General features: G+C 36.1%; 2 protein-coding genes across 8 annotated transcripts in view; one reads left to right on the forward strand and one right to left on the reverse strand.

Annotated features, from left to right (window-relative positions):
- The window catches only part of LOC145277522 (uncharacterized), an 83,070-nt gene extending 81,137 nt beyond the window's left edge, over positions 1-1,933 (reverse strand). Inside the window, exon 1 of one of the 2 annotated variants that reach the window (XM_080128958.1) lies at positions 1,712-1,933. The gene's annotated coding sequence lies outside the window, so the exon portion shown is untranslated. The remainder of the gene's footprint in view (positions 1-1,711) is intronic. The other variant, XM_080128961.1, reaches the window with a different exon arrangement.
- Positions 1-15,669, forward strand: part of LOC145277520 (uncharacterized) — a 156,582-nt gene that overhangs the window by 106,580 nt on the left and 34,333 nt on the right. For 4 of the 6 annotated variants that reach the window (XR_013868151.1, XM_080128957.1, XM_080128952.1 and 1 more), the window contains exon 2: positions 9,611-9,683. The exons of the other annotated variants lie outside the window; for them this stretch is intronic. The gene's annotated coding sequence lies outside the window, so the exon portion shown is untranslated. The remainder of the gene's footprint in view (positions 1-9,610; positions 9,684-15,669) is intronic. 6 annotated transcript variants of the gene reach the window in all.

Consider the following 15,669-nt stretch of genomic DNA (forward strand, 5'->3'; position numbering starts at 1 on the left):
TTAATCATTAATTTTTTTAATTTTCATTCAAAAGTAGCATTTCACTTAAATTACAAAACAAAACCTAATATTTATTTACAGGCCGTACAATAATGCAAACATTAAAATACTATCGGGGAAACTCGACGTTGCCCGGCAATGAATGAGGATCAACGAATGTTTCACCCTTCAATATTTTATTGTCATCGCCCATTTTTCAATCCTCCCTAGAATTACTTAGCAAACGATACCTTGTAATCTAGATTGCGCTGTCGAGAACCTACTGGTGATTTTATAAAAATTATTTTTATATGATAACTTCAATTAACTTTTAAAATGCAAATATCAAGTAAAATGGTTCAATTATGCTCCAAACAGAAACATTTATTTCGAACGCGCCCCTGTCATATCAAAGAATCCACTGTTGGTTTTATATTCCTTCCTTTTCTGCTTTTGCGGTGATAATGGCTTGAATTAAAGAGTAAAATGCAAAAGTCAACTATCATGGTTAAATTGTGTTCTTAGCAATAACATTTCGAACGCATCCCTGTTATATCAAAGAGCTTTCTGTTGATTTTATATGCCGAGTCTTTCTGCTTGTGGTAATAAAACTTTTTTAAATGCGTGATGTTAGGCTGTATAAGGCGTTACTTTTATTCAAAATCTCCTGTTCATTGTATCGTCGGATTCTTTTGATTATCGATTGTCAATACTTATTGAAGATATTCTGATACTGAACCTATATAAAAACACTCCCAGAAATATAAGGTACATTTGTGTGAAATTAAAAAAAGAAATCGGCGAAGCCGTTTTGGAGTCTATAAGGAGCGAATTTACAGACACACAGACACACAAAGTTCCTTTTCCCTAAATGTACTGATATGCAGAATGTCAAATGCAACGTGGTCCTGGATATGACCTTAAACTATATCCGATGGTGAAGCCCCAGCTTGCGGGCTTTAGGGAGTGTGGAGCCATCCTTTAACTGCCATTGCTCTCAGGTCCACTCTGACCCGGACTGGTAGTACCTGTTAGGGTCCAAACTATGGGTTAAATAGAAACCGACTTGAAAAAAACAAATATACTCTATTAAAAAATTGTTCTTCAAAATCACTGGATTCGGCATTAAATAACCTGAAAAGGGTTGATATGCCGTAAAACAAAAACAACCAAACCAACCAAATTAAATGCAACGTAAACCAAGATCTTAATCTTTCTTAGGCATGGTCCCAATTAGTAGCCGCTTACGTCCAAGTGGTAATATGCTTTGTTTGTGGTGAATGTAAGTAAAAAAAATAATAATAATAATTGTAGAGATACCGATTTTAGCAACAACAAAAATAATATACACTGATTTTTTTTTGTTTTGTTTTAAATCTACGTAAAATTACATAATTTATTAAAATGACCACCAAATCCATGTAAAAAATTTTTTTTTAATTTTCAAGAGGACAAAATTAGATAGAATTAGATCGTCTTTTGATGTGGGTGAAAATTCAGTTTCCCCAAAAGGAACACCATGGATTGGATCAAAAAATCAAAATTGCCTCAGACTAGAAGGATTTTTTCTCCACTGACCGAGGAAAGAATAGACTAAGTGTCACATCAGAATTAATAATACATTTTGCTCCTAGTCAAAAGGCTAAGAAAACAGAGGTGTAAGTTGGATAAAAAAATAAAAAGGACATGATTATGAAGTTAGTAGATTTTAAAACATGATCTGTCGACCTACCTGTGACAGTTCCAGTGTTTCACTGCTGAAAAAAATAGTAACAAGTTTATAAACCAGCCAAGCATGTGAATAGTTGTTTCAGTTTTAGTAGTGAACAGCTATTGGTTTCTTTTACGTTGTGACACAATAAAAGGAAAAATCTTTATGAATCGACAGTTCAATATTTGCTGCGTTTAACTTGACAAAGTAGAAAACCGACTTTGCAATGTTATCTCTTTTCTACACCCCCGAACGCACAGAAAAGATATTGCTAATCTTTGTGTACTTCATTTTTATGTCTATAGAAACCGCTTGACTGAGCCTAAGCTATGGTCCCCTCTCTTTGTAAAATATTCACAGCAAATATTCGTCTATCTACAATGATTATAAATGGTCTCCCTAAACACATACTTAAATCATTCGTTGACATCTATGCTGATGACACGACCATCTACAGCAACACATCAAAGGCTGCAAATGACAAAGCTCTCTCTGATTCTCTCTTCTCTGATTTCGAACGAGTGGTTCAGTGGGGGAAGATGTGGCTGGTTACCTTTAATGCATCTAAAACCAAACTCCTATCTTTACATCATCAACGCTCTGACCCCCATCTGGCATCAATTGATATGGGTGGCTCTCATCTAGGAGAAGCCCCATGTTTTGACAAGCTTCTGGGTTTGACCTTTACTCCTGATCTGAAATGGAACACCTACATCAAGTCTGTTGCCAAGGTCGCTGGAAAGATGGTGGGATCCTTCTACCGCTCCAGAAGATATCTCACTACTGATGCAATTCTCTATCTATATGAAAGCCAAGTACGTCCAAGGATGGAATACTGCTGCCATATCTGGGCAGGAGCTGCTAAAAACAGCCTATCCTGCCTTGACAGAGTACAAAATAGATTTTGTGGCTTAGTGGGGGATGCCTTTTTCCTTTCCCTGCAACCTCTCTCCCACAGAAGAGACGTTGCAAGCCTATCTTTTATTTTTTTTATTGTTATTTCCATGGCCGGTGCTCGTCTGAACTCCAATCTCTGGTCCCCCCTCGCCAATCTTTTACAAAAAACATCCGTCTAGCTGAATCCACTATCAAAAACTTTCCCCACTCTTTATCTATGCCTAAATCAAAACGTGGATTCCATGAACAAAGCTTCTTTCTTAGAACTGCACGCCTGTGGAACTCTGTTCCGTCTGCCTGCTTCCCTCCTGACTACAACTTGGATGTCTTCAAGTCCAATGTAAACAAATTCCTGATGAACCGCCCCCTTAAGTAGACACTCTAAAATATCCACACTAACGTACTGTACTTACAGTAACCCTTATCCATGAATGGCTTCCGGGCCTTGATAAGTGGTGACCACCTTGTGAAAAAAAAAAAAAAAAAAAAAATAATGTTCATTTCTATCTTTGTGTACCTAAAACTAAATAGAAACTTCTAAGAATTTTTTATTTGTGGAATGTAATACCACGGGACTCTTTCTCTACTGACTACAACATAGTCATCTTTAAACGCAATGTCAAAAAATCCATTTTTTTACTCATGTGCTCTCCAAACAAGGCGTATTGCAAAGTAAATGTAAGGGGCTACTATTTGGGACCATATTTACATGAGGTAAGCGAGATGTTGGTTCACATTACATTTAAACTTTTGCATGTCAATACAGTCATGGAAGTAAATAACAAGGAGGGAATAATAAAGTCTGGCAGTCCGAGGGAAGAAAACTATTAGAGTGGAAGGATTTTTGACATCTAGGGACTTCATGTAGTGTTATCAAGCTGGTTATTGCACGTAGAACACTTTAGTGTTCTTTTTTTTTATCAAGCCGAAAAGACGCGTGGATGCGAAATCGTAAGTTGGAAAAGTTTCGTCAAATAAAAGCATCTTGAAATGGAAAATATTAAATAAACAGGTAAACTTGAGGTGAGAAGAAACAAAAATTAAGAGTTTTAAATCTAAAATTAATTAGAAAAAAAAGTAAACAAAATTCGTTTTTGCATCTAAAAGAGTATTCTAAAGCAGTTTATCTCTTTATCATCCACTTCAATATGCTTTTACTTGTCGACACTTCAACAAGAATGAGTATGTTTGATCTGGCAGAACGGTGGTTCATTAAAATTGTGGGGTCTGCGTTCGCACCTGGCTCCCAAAGTATGGAAATAAAAATTTTAAAAATGAAAAAAAAAACGTTTACAAGTGTTTTTGATATAGATGTACATAAGAATACTTTGATAAGTATGTTTCAACTTAAATAGGGATGGTATAATAAAATTGTGGGGTCTGCGTTCGTGCCTGGCCTCCATAGAATGGAAATAGGCACAAACTTTAATAAAGACTTTTTATATCTGCGTAAGTATACTTTGATAATTATGTTTCAGTTTGAAGAAATATGGTATAATAAAATTATGGGGTGTTCGTTCGCACCTGACCTCCATAGAATGGAAATATGTCACAGTTTAACAAGGTTTTTTTTTTAATATAGATCCACAGAATATTGTGATAAGTGTTTCAGTGTGAACAGGTATGATATAATAAATTATGGGGTCTATCTTTTTTATTTTTACTTTCACTATATTTTGCTTTGGTTTTGATACCCCCAAATTCGAAGCTATCTCTGTACAACCCTTCCTTTTCATAACCTATCATACTTTCATAAATCAGAGTCCATTTTCTGTAGGCTGTTTTTGAACCCAGTCAACGACGGGTACTTTTTCTAGTGTATATATATATATATATATATATATATATATATATACATACTAGCAGAAGTACCCGTTATTGATTGGGTTAAAAAAAAAAAGGCTTAAAAAACGGACTCTGATTTATGATGGTATGAAAGGTTATGAAAAGAGGGTGTGCATCTAAAGTGATAGTTTCAAAGTTTATGGTATTGAAACCAAAACAAAACGTTATGAAAAGAAAAGTAAAATCTTGCAGTATATATGTTTTTGATACCAGGAGAAGGAAGCCTTCTCAGTCTTGGTCGACAACCTTCCCAGATATGGTGACTTGATCAAATCACCAGTTTGCAATGCCTAAACTGCTTAAGAAGTAGATAGGCTCTGCCTATCGCCTGACTTTCACACTCCTTGCCTATTAGCCAGGAGCAGAAGTGCGATCACAAGGACTCATTAGAGACGCCCAGTGTTTAGCCTTGTTTTCTGGCTAGGACAATAAATTCCGTCCCTCACATTCCCTTCCCTTAAACCTGGGCATCTCATGGGTGCTTGTTTACTATGAATGCTAACATGATTGGACTGGGCTACTCTTGTCTGAAAGGTTTGAGGATACCGGTTTGACAGGTGCTGGCTGCTGTTTCTGACTGGCAGTATGGGAGCCCTAACACTTTGGTAATGCTTAGAGCGGCTGCTCTATCATCAGTTGAATAATATCGGGATGTTTGTAGTGCCATATCACGCATGGAAAGGGACTATACTTATTTCTAGTGGGCATTCCCGAGGCCACATTCCTGTGGATGAGGAGTCGGTTGATGGCCTATTTGTGTTCCATGATGGTGGCTATGCACATCCGCTTTGTCTAGTACCTATCATCCTAAATGTGAAACAACGAAATAAAATGAAATGACAGCTAAATCCAAAATAACAGTTAAACCAGGCACACACTCGAACAACGATTCGCCTCCTCCCCTGAGGCTTGCATTTTTAAATACCCGTGGACTTAGAACTAACTTAGATGATGTAGAATCATTTCTTTTGGCAAACGCCCTTGATATCTTAGCACTAAGTGAAACTAACTTGCACTCCTCCATCCCCTCTAACATTTTTAACATGTCTGCTTATCTTCCACTTTGTCGAAAGTACTTTGACAGACACATGCACAAACTTGAAGTTCGTAACATCCTCCTCATGATTAGGGAATCTAAACTAGAATCAGATGACCAGGCATTCATGTGCTTTTACAACATAGCGTTACCTATATTTTCTTTATCATTCTCCCCTGACCCAGGACTGTACTCTTATCAATCATGTCTCTGACAGCATAGATGTAGAACTCTCCCTTGACACTAGGCTCATGTATTTGGTGACTTTAACGCCCACCACAATAATTGGCTTGGCTTCTCTAACTACACAGACACAGCTAGTAGCATCATCCATAACTTTTCTATATCCCATTCTTTGACACAGGCAGTAACATTCCCGACCCGACTCCCATATCGTCAGAACCAACAAGCCTCACTTTTGGATCTATTTCTGAGGATTGTATAACAAACGGCCATTGTCAACTCAGGAATGCTGATTATGTTTGATGACGATAGACATTACTTTAAACTCTCGAACCCAAGTTGAAGAACCATTGCTCAATACAAGAAGGTATTACAATAAGGCTGACTGGAATGCCATTAGAGATCACATCAGAGATGCCCTGTGGGTAAATATCTTTTCTATTCATGCAGAACAGTGCATAAATAAGACTAAAACATTGCCAGGGCCGCTGCGAAAAAGGTAGGCTCTCTCTACCGTGCGAGAAAACTACTGACACCTGAAAGTATCCTGTACCTCTATAAGGCCACCATTCACCCATGTATGGAGTATTGTTGTCACATTTAGGCTGGTGCATCTGCTGCTAGTCTCTCGCTCCTAGACAAGGTTCAAAAGAGAGTCGCCAATCTGATAGGCCCTGAACTGGCATCTAAGCTTCAGCCTCTGTCCCATCGACGAAACGTTGCATCTCTCTGCCTGTTCTATAAGTATTTTAATGGTTAATGCTCTGACGAACTGCAGACACTTGTGCCCCCACGATGTAGACCAACTCGACAAACCGAACAGGCAGCTAAATCCCACCCCCACACAGTAGAGATCCCTCGATGTAAAAGATCTTTCTACCCCAGTAGTTTCTTCCCCAGAACCGCTAGACTCTGGAATTCCATTCCAGGTCCCTGCTTCCCTAACTGTACTGACATGCAGAAGTTCAAGTGTTATGTGAACCGACATCTTGCTACCTAAATCCTGACATAGTGCCCCAGTAGTTGCTGCCCCTGATAGTAGCCCCCTACACCAAAGTGGCAATGTGCTTTGTTTGGGGTGAAAATGTAATAAAAAGATTTTTTTAAAAAACTACTGAATGGTGACAAGCAGCAATTGAGGCACATGTACCTACACAGAAGTTCTATAACAAACGGCACTCTCTCCATATGGTTTACTTCTACTTGCACAGCTGCCATTGCTCAGAGGCAACATGCATTCTATAATAGTTTCTTCTGTTAGACTCTAGAATTCCCTTCTGAGTTCCTACTTTCCCAACTGTACTGACATGCAGAAGTTCAAAGTTTAATGTGAAACTACAAACCCTTATACACCTTCGGCATAAAAACATTTGACAAACCCGACATGCAGCAAAATCCCACCCCTACAAAGTAGTGATGCCCAAATGCCAGAAAGCCGCCTTCTCTAATAGTTTCTTATCCAGAACTGCTAGACTTTGGAATTCCCTTCCGGGTTCTTGCTTCCTCATCTGTACTGACATGCAAAAGTTCAAGTGTAAAGTGAACAGATATCTTACTGCTCAACTCCCTTCATAGTATCCCTGCAATTTATGTCCCTGATAGTAGCCCCCTACATCAAAGTGACAATGTGCCTTGTTTGAGGTGAAAATGTAATAATAAAAAAATCAACTTCATTGCCATTCGCAGCTAAGAGTAACCAACAAAATCATTTTTTTTTTACATAGGCATCACCACATTATCAAGGCCAAGAGGCCACTCAAGGATAAGGGTTAAAGAGTGTACAGTAGAAATTGGACATTATAGTAATCATTAGTAATGAAAATTTACGTTAGACTTGAAGACAACCATATTGTAGTCAGCCTGAAAGCAGGAAAACGGAAGACAATTCCACAGGCGTGCAGTTCTAAGAAAAAAGCTTTGTTCATGGAATCTACGTTTAGGTTTAGGCACAGATAAAGAGTGGGGGGAATTATTGATAGTGTTTACAGCTAGACGAGTGTTTCTTGTGAAAGTTTGGCGAGGGGGGACCATAGATTGAAGCTCATTCGAACACTTTCCATGAAAATAACGATACATCAGAGACAAACTCGCAACATCTCTTCTGTGAGATAAAGGTTGTAAGGAAGAGAAAAGGACATCTCCTACGAGGCTACGAAGTCTATTATGTTTTTAGAAAAGCAGAAAAAACGGATATTCTATCATCCACACTCACTGGCCCATTTCAATTTCTCAATTGCAAAGAGAATGTAAAACAATATAATATTAAACATGCCAGAAGTAATTTGAAAGTATTGAAATTATGTGAAACGAGAGTTCCTTTCACTGTGGGGAATTCCAAGCGCAATCACAATTTTAGTGATACGTTTCATTAACTAAAATTTAGTATTCAAAAGTAAATGCTTTAAGTTAGAAATTATCAAGCTTTAAAATATAGAACTATAGATTTGCATAGACGATTGTCACGCAATCATTAAAACAAAAAGGATGTGTAAGATACACCAAAAATATAAACAATGACTCGCATATATATTTAGTTGAGAAAAAATATACCCAGTCTCTATATAATTTTCCAAAAACATGATAAAAAAAGATGGGGGCGTTCACCTCCGTTCATTAAATCAAATTGAGAAGTTTTCTAAAAAGATACAAAAGATAGCCTCAAAATTCTGTTACACTTTCAAGAATCCCATTTGTAAAATCGTTTCCCCTTGATTTAAGGGATGAATCAGCAACAACTTGCGAACAATGTTCACTTATTAGTTTGGTGATTTTTCAGGAAAAATTTCCTTATAGATAATATTTCTAGTTTTACTATTATGAGAGAATATGGAAAGATTGTTCTTACTCCCTAGAAGCCCATTGTGAAAAACAATCCTCTTCTAAATGCAAACCAACAACTTGTAGTGTCTGACCTTATGACTTATTGGTAGACATTGCAAAAGACAAACGTATGGGAAACTGAACTGAAATTGAACTCAAAAGGCATGTTGGAAGGTATTAAAAAATTTAAGGAATACAAAAATCTTTGCAGCCAGAAATTATTTTGGCTTGTAAAACATTTCTCATAAATTTCTAGATAACGAGTTTTGTGTCATTGCATGACTTTGGTGGTGATATGTTGCATAGAAGCATGACCGGATCATTTAGTTTCAATCAAAGACATTGAGAAGGAGCATCTTTTGTCTCGAGGAAATAAAAAAAAACTGGATAATTGACTATTTCAGAATCTTCTACGACAGAGTCTATGGATTCATAACTATTCTCAGTTCCTGGCAATATGAACACAAGCCTAATGTCCCCTTATATTTGTAGAAAGTTTTAAACGTTTGGCATGTTTCCACAGTACAGAGGATCTCAAACATGCTTTCAAATCATCTGCCTTAGTTCTCCTGGGAATAACTGGCAAAGTTTGCCTAAAATTACCTGAAAGTACTCGTCAAACAGTTAGAATTACGCAAATCCTACAGTGTTCTACTAACAGCTTCAACTGCTTTTTTTTTGAGACATTGTAACTTTGCGTCACACTATCAAAGATCATCTTATGAGAACTTCAACAATACCAGAATTTGCAAACAGCAAGTATCAAAAAAATTGCTTTTCTGTAATTCTTTGTATATTTTTTGGCAGTGGTGCAAGGTTCATCGGCACTTTGTGTTCAACTTTTGTTGCATCTCTTTCACTAATACTTTTAATAAAAATCTGAATACATTTATTCTCCTTCCAGCTATGTTTAAATTGTTTTTTATTGAATTAATGATTCAAATATTCATGGTGTCTTTATCTTGTATAAAGTTTTCGCTATATGTGCTTATGTAGATTGATTAGTCAACATAGTTAAGTGATGTTGACGTTATGTGGTAGATTAGAATTGCGAAATCTGAATATAGGAATGAAGTGCGTTTTAACAGTTTTTGATGCAATCTATAGGACTTTTGGATCTTTTTTCTTTCTTTTTCCAGACAATTTTTTACCGAAATTTTCTGCGTTTGATGAGAATTTGAATAAAAGAAGGCAGCAACTGAGGAGGAAGCTGTGAGTAAATGTTTTTATTGCAAAATGTGGATATAGAAACGAAATGCTTTTTAAGTTTTTGACGCAAAGGTTATTAAAACCAATAAAATACCAACTTTTTTTTGCATCTAAAAAGTTATTTTGAAATAATTACACTTTTGTTTATTTTAGACCATTTTTCTCATTTTATTTCGGAAATCAAAGAAAAGGAAGTTGCAACTAATTTATATTCTTTAAATGTTATTCTTAAAAATAAAAATAATTTCTCCAAAATTTTAATTTAAATTATGCAAATGAATTGATCTCGTGATGAACCCATTTAATAAAAACATGTAGTTACGACTTCCTTCTCGTTTGCTGTTTTCTTTTCTTTTATTCAGGTTCTCGTTTGGGTGCGAGGGATTTCAGTCTAAAATTGTGTGAAGAGACGACACTAAAAGTAGTTTTCTTTTTTTTTACCTTTTTGCATTAACTATTGGAGTGCATTTCTTTCCTGTTTGCATTTCGCAATTTTGAGTTGCCATGTGACGTCGGCATTGGTAGGCCATCTGGCTAATCATTAGGACTGTGACAACAGCATATTCTTTTTGTTCCTTTGACTCTCAAGTATATACCTGACACTGTAAGACATAGTCAATCAACTGAGAACCACATAAGTCTATATAAAACATAAGATATTAACGGATATACACTCGAGAGTCAAAACATTGAGGGAAATATGCTGTTGTCACAGCCCTACTAAATCATCCTACGAAAGTCCATGTTGCCAAAGTTTTAATCTCGCATAAAATATTTCTAAATTTTACACACAGCATTGTTTTAGTCAAGTGAATATAAAATAGGTAAATCTGCTTGAAAAGGATGGAGTACTGCTGCCACATATGGGCAGGAGCTGCTAAAAACAGCCTATCCTGCCTTGACAGAGTACAAAATAGACTTCGTAGCTTAGTGGGGGATGCCCTTTTCCTGCAACCTCTCTCCCACAGAAGAGACGTTGCGAACCTGTCTTTGTTTTATCGTTATTTCCATGGCAAGTGCTCGTTTGAGATCCAATCTCTGGCTCCCCCTCGCCAACATTTCACAAAAAACGCCAGTCTAGCTGAAACCACTGTCAATAATTTCCCCACTCTTTATCTGCGCCTAAATCAAAACATAGATTCCATGAACAAAGTTTCTTTCTTAGAACTGTATCCCTGTGGAATTCTCTTCCGTTTGCCCTTTTTCCACCTGATTACAACTTGGATGTCTTCAAGTCCAACTTAAACAAATTTCTGATGACCCGCCCCTTAAGTAAAACACTTTATCAAATATCCAATACTAATGATTACTACGACACTATCCCATCGATTACTGTATACGCAATAACCCTTATCCCCGAGTGGCTTCCAGACCTTGATAAATAGTGACGTCCATGTAAAAAATAAAAATAAAAATAAAAAAAACAGGTTTATCAGTTGTACTTAGATCCAAACGAAGCTTGAATGATGCGTGAGATGTTCGATCTCCAGGGAGTAAAATTGCAGCAATTCCAGAACTTGTTAAGGCTATTTCCTTTCTCTGCCTGAGTTTGGCCATAATGCATTCGTGACAAAAGTTTCTAGTTCCTCTTGGTGCATCTAAAACCCTCCTTTCATATCGGTCACTTGCTCAATGATTGTTCTATATGCATATTGTTGGTCTGGCAAAAGTTTCAGCACGTTGTCATCAATGAATCTGGTCAACGAATCAATATCGTATGAAGTTTTCGCAAAACATTTTTGAGTTAGATATTCACTTCACTTCGATAAGCTTCATGTAACGGCGATCACATGGTCTTCAATAACAATCAGCACAGAATTATATATTTTTCGTTAAATTCTATTTCTCTCTCAGGGAATCTTTGTTGTTGTTGTTGATATTTATATTCCTCAGATAAATCATCCTTATATTTCTGCCACAATACTTAATGGATTACTTATTGCACAAGTTTTGAGAATTCTTGCAAAAAGAATTCTTAGTGAAACAGGTGTGGGTGACACTGAAGTCTCAGCCATAGTTCTGTCCCACTGATTGTGATTTTTTAACAAATTTAAGGTCAAACAGGATTGCCTGTAATTGTCAACAGTTTGTTCATTAATAGTTCTTAGAAAGGAAAAAATTAAGTCGGTCCTCTTATTTCAGGAAGAAGGCGTCTAAAAAAGAACCATTCACGATGATTTAGGTGCACAGAGTGAACTCTTCCAATTGTAGTGTACAAATTTTACACCTGCATGACCCTCACTATTAGCTGCTCGTTTTGTGTCTTGTGTCAGGTGTTGTTACTTCATATGTAATAAGATGGAACCTGATTATAGATAATAACTTTTGCAGAATTATCTCGTTCACTTTAAATTTTAAAGTGTAATAAGAGTTGTATCTTTTGGATTTAGGGCAACTTTGGTAGCATTTTCGTTTGTGAAATAAACCCTCTGATTATTTTCAAGATGAACTGCAAACTACTGGATTGGAGGATACCTTTCGTGAATAGGAAACCCCAAAATGCTTTATTAGTGCAGAGTTCCTATTGAGTAACTTCGTGACTAACATATTTTGTAAGCAAAATATGGTGCCATCAGATGCCTTATTTATGTATTTGCAAACATATTTTATAGATTTCACAGAATTGCAAAATGAAACATTTATGTAAGCATTGAATGTCTTTGAGAGTAAGGGAGAGTAAGGTATAATCTACCTATTGTCAACCTCATGCCAAGCATAGTTTCTAAGGGGGATAACCATCCTCACTAAACTAAGTTTCAAGTAAAAAGTATCTTTTTGTACATTGGCCATCAATCATGCAAGGTGAATTTCTATTGATATTACCACAAGGCCCATACACCGTGTGACTCTTTACTATTTCAAATAAGGTTGGATCAGTTTATATATCAGGTAACCCAGTTGATATAATAGAATCAATTTGATTGTGCTTGCTTTTTCTGGTAAGCCACAATAATATACCTCTTTTTGCCACTCAATCGTGTACATGTAGCATCGTAGTGGGCCAACGATTTCTGCTTTGTTTATCAGATTCATCACTTTGATTATCTTCAAGCAAAACACGCCAGCTAATAGATCTTGTCGATTGGTGTAGGTTTGTCCAAGGAGACGTTCATCTTGAATTTCCTTCCACTTTGGACTTGAAGTGAATGTGATAAACAGGTCTGGTTTTCTATAATTTCTAACATCAGGCATATTGGGTCATTTATGCATATATCATAAACTACCTGTAAAGCTAGAAGGTAAAATGCATATCTGACCTATATAGTTATTTATATGATTTTTGAGATGCATGTAGGAATCTAAAATGACGGGGATAAAGTTGTCTTCAAAAATTATCGAGCAGGAAAGAGTTTTGGGGAAGAAGGCATAATCTCGAGAAGAATTTGGAGAATGGTTTACATTATAAAAGGGCAGACTTTTTTTCTACAAAAAAACATATTAACGAGCTGAGACCCCGATACATAGAAACAATCAGAAACCAAGAGTTACCAATGGAAGTGCTATATGACACTTTCCATATACAACCTCCAAACAGGGAAGTACCAGTAACTCAGAAATTCAGTCATTCTCCAAAAGTAAAAAATCGGCAAACACAAATGGTGAGAAGTGAAAGGAAAAGGAGCGAATTTTTTAACAAAGTCTAAAAAGGAAAAAATGGTAGAAGCAAAATTCTATGGGAGAATTTAATTTGGGAGGAAGGTGATGTAATGGAATAACCTTACATCCCTTCATAGAAGAAAAAAAATATGGATATATTGACCCTCTCACGTGACTGAGAGAGAAGAAAAAAAGACAGTAAAAGAATAAGAAAAGATGTTGAGTAACTCTTATGTCACCTGTATTCTCTTGTAAGTAAATCCCTTTGTCTTTCACCCATCCGTGTTCCTTGCTGTATTCTTATTTAAAGTAAGGATATAACAAACATGCAGACAAAAAAGGTTATCAAATAATTTAACCCTTCCATTTTTTATCATAAATTATTTAAATCCTATTTCAATCACCTAAATTTGTTTCGGCATTACTTACAAACTTATTTTTCTTAAACTATATTTTAGTAAAAACAAAATAAAAATCATTCTATGAAAGCCGGATAGACCGCACAATTTTATTATACTACACCTGCTCAAACTGAGACACGCTTATCACAATATTCTTATGTGGATCTATATTAAAAAAAAACTTGTGACATATTTCTATTCTATGGAAGTCAGGCGCAAACTCATAATTTTATTATGCAATATTTCTCCAAACTAAAACATAATTATCAAAGTATACTTGCACGGCGCTTTCTGTTCTTTACAGAAATCATTGGCTCGCATCTTGGAACACAGCCTCGCAAATTAAATTCCTTTAATCTGTTCTTAACTTTAGAAAGAAAGCACTTCTTAACAAGATTACACTGTTGTTGGATTTGGGAAGCCATTTTAAATCTGTTTCTGAGGCTGCGGATATTAATAGCATTGTCTTCCTTGTAAGAAGTAACTCTAGCACAACCAGCTTTAGGGGCATCACGAACACTGCCGGTGTTTTGGTGTCTTTGCACAGTCATTCGTACCATTTTATCATCGGTCCTTTTTTTGCCTCTTAACGGCTTAGCCTCTGTTTGGCAAGATTATTCAAGACAATCTCGGCCTATTTTATCGCTTAAGTGTGCAGTTACTTTTGACGAGATTATTTGAGACAATTTACAGTTGACATTTGATCCAACAGGTACGATGCATTATCCGTGCCCTCGACTTAATTGGATATTAACATTATAACAGCATTTTTTTCGTGGTAATGTTTATTTTTCTTTCTTTTTTTCTTCATACTGACCCTTTTATGTTAAAAGGCCCGGTCACAGCATCCAAAATTAAAATATATAATGTATCTGTTATGTCGCAAATGGGAAAACAAATAAAATGGTGACAGAAATAAATAAATAAATAAAAATCCGTGTCGGCATTTTTTTCTTTTGCAACAAAAGTTTCTTATTACTGTTTTAATTGTGTCGACACCAGCTTAAAAGTCTTTCGCCATCGTCCATCTCGCCCAATGTACACTTTTCTTAGCCAATCATTTCTCGCCTTCCCATTTACATGTTCATTTTCTTTGACATGAACTTCTATTGAGCACGTGCTGTCTTTTTTCTCTTGTTTTCCTTTTTTTTCTCCCACACTCTTCGTAATTTGCATATGCGCATTTTTTGGCTACTCTCTTTGCAAGCCAGCCATCCTTTGCTGCTGCTGATATTTTCCCATGCTCTCATGTGCACTTTATAGTCTCGCTTTCGGTCGCAGTATTTTTCCTCCCCACAAGAGTATTAACTTTGTTGTTTGTATAATGGTAAGCAGAGTCCATTATGAATGAATAGGTAAATTCTCATAATAGTTTTCATTATTTTTAGTGTAATAAGTTGTTGAGTAGTTGGTTGTCTTATACAGTGCTGCACCTGCTGTTTTTGTGGTTTATTTCAATTCTGTGTCAGTTAGTCGTTATATTCTTGGTTTGGTTGTTCTAGATCTATATTATGGTTTTGCTGTGTTATTGCGCGAACTAAGTTTGAGAGTTTGATTTATATTTTGGTGAATAAGTTTATTTCTTTAAACAAGTCTATTATTTGGATGATTCTATTTTCTTGAAAATATCTTTAAGGTCAGACTTATGATAGTGTTTCCTTCAATATGGAGTAAAGTCAACACACTCTAGTAATATATATGCTTCACGTTGAGTTTCTCTGGATGTAACATTGTCATTCATGTGTTAACATGTCGGAAGGAAATGAAGAAGAAAAAAACTGGACTCACTGTTTCAGTTTATAACAAAAGCCTTTATTACGTTTCTGCAATTTAAGATGAGGATTGATAATTGATGGAGGGTTGATAATTGATGGAGGATTGATAATTGATGGAGGGTTGATAATTGATGGAGGATTGATAATTGATGGAGGGTTGATAATTGATGGAGGATTGATAATTGATGGAGGGTTGATAATTGATGGAGGATTGAT

This window comes from Euprymna scolopes, chromosome 6 (genome assembly GCF_053919585.1).
Source record: "Euprymna scolopes isolate OS-2025 chromosome 6, ASM5391958v1, whole genome shotgun sequence".
Taxonomy (NCBI): domain Eukaryota; kingdom Metazoa; phylum Mollusca; class Cephalopoda; order Sepiida; family Sepiolidae; genus Euprymna; species Euprymna scolopes.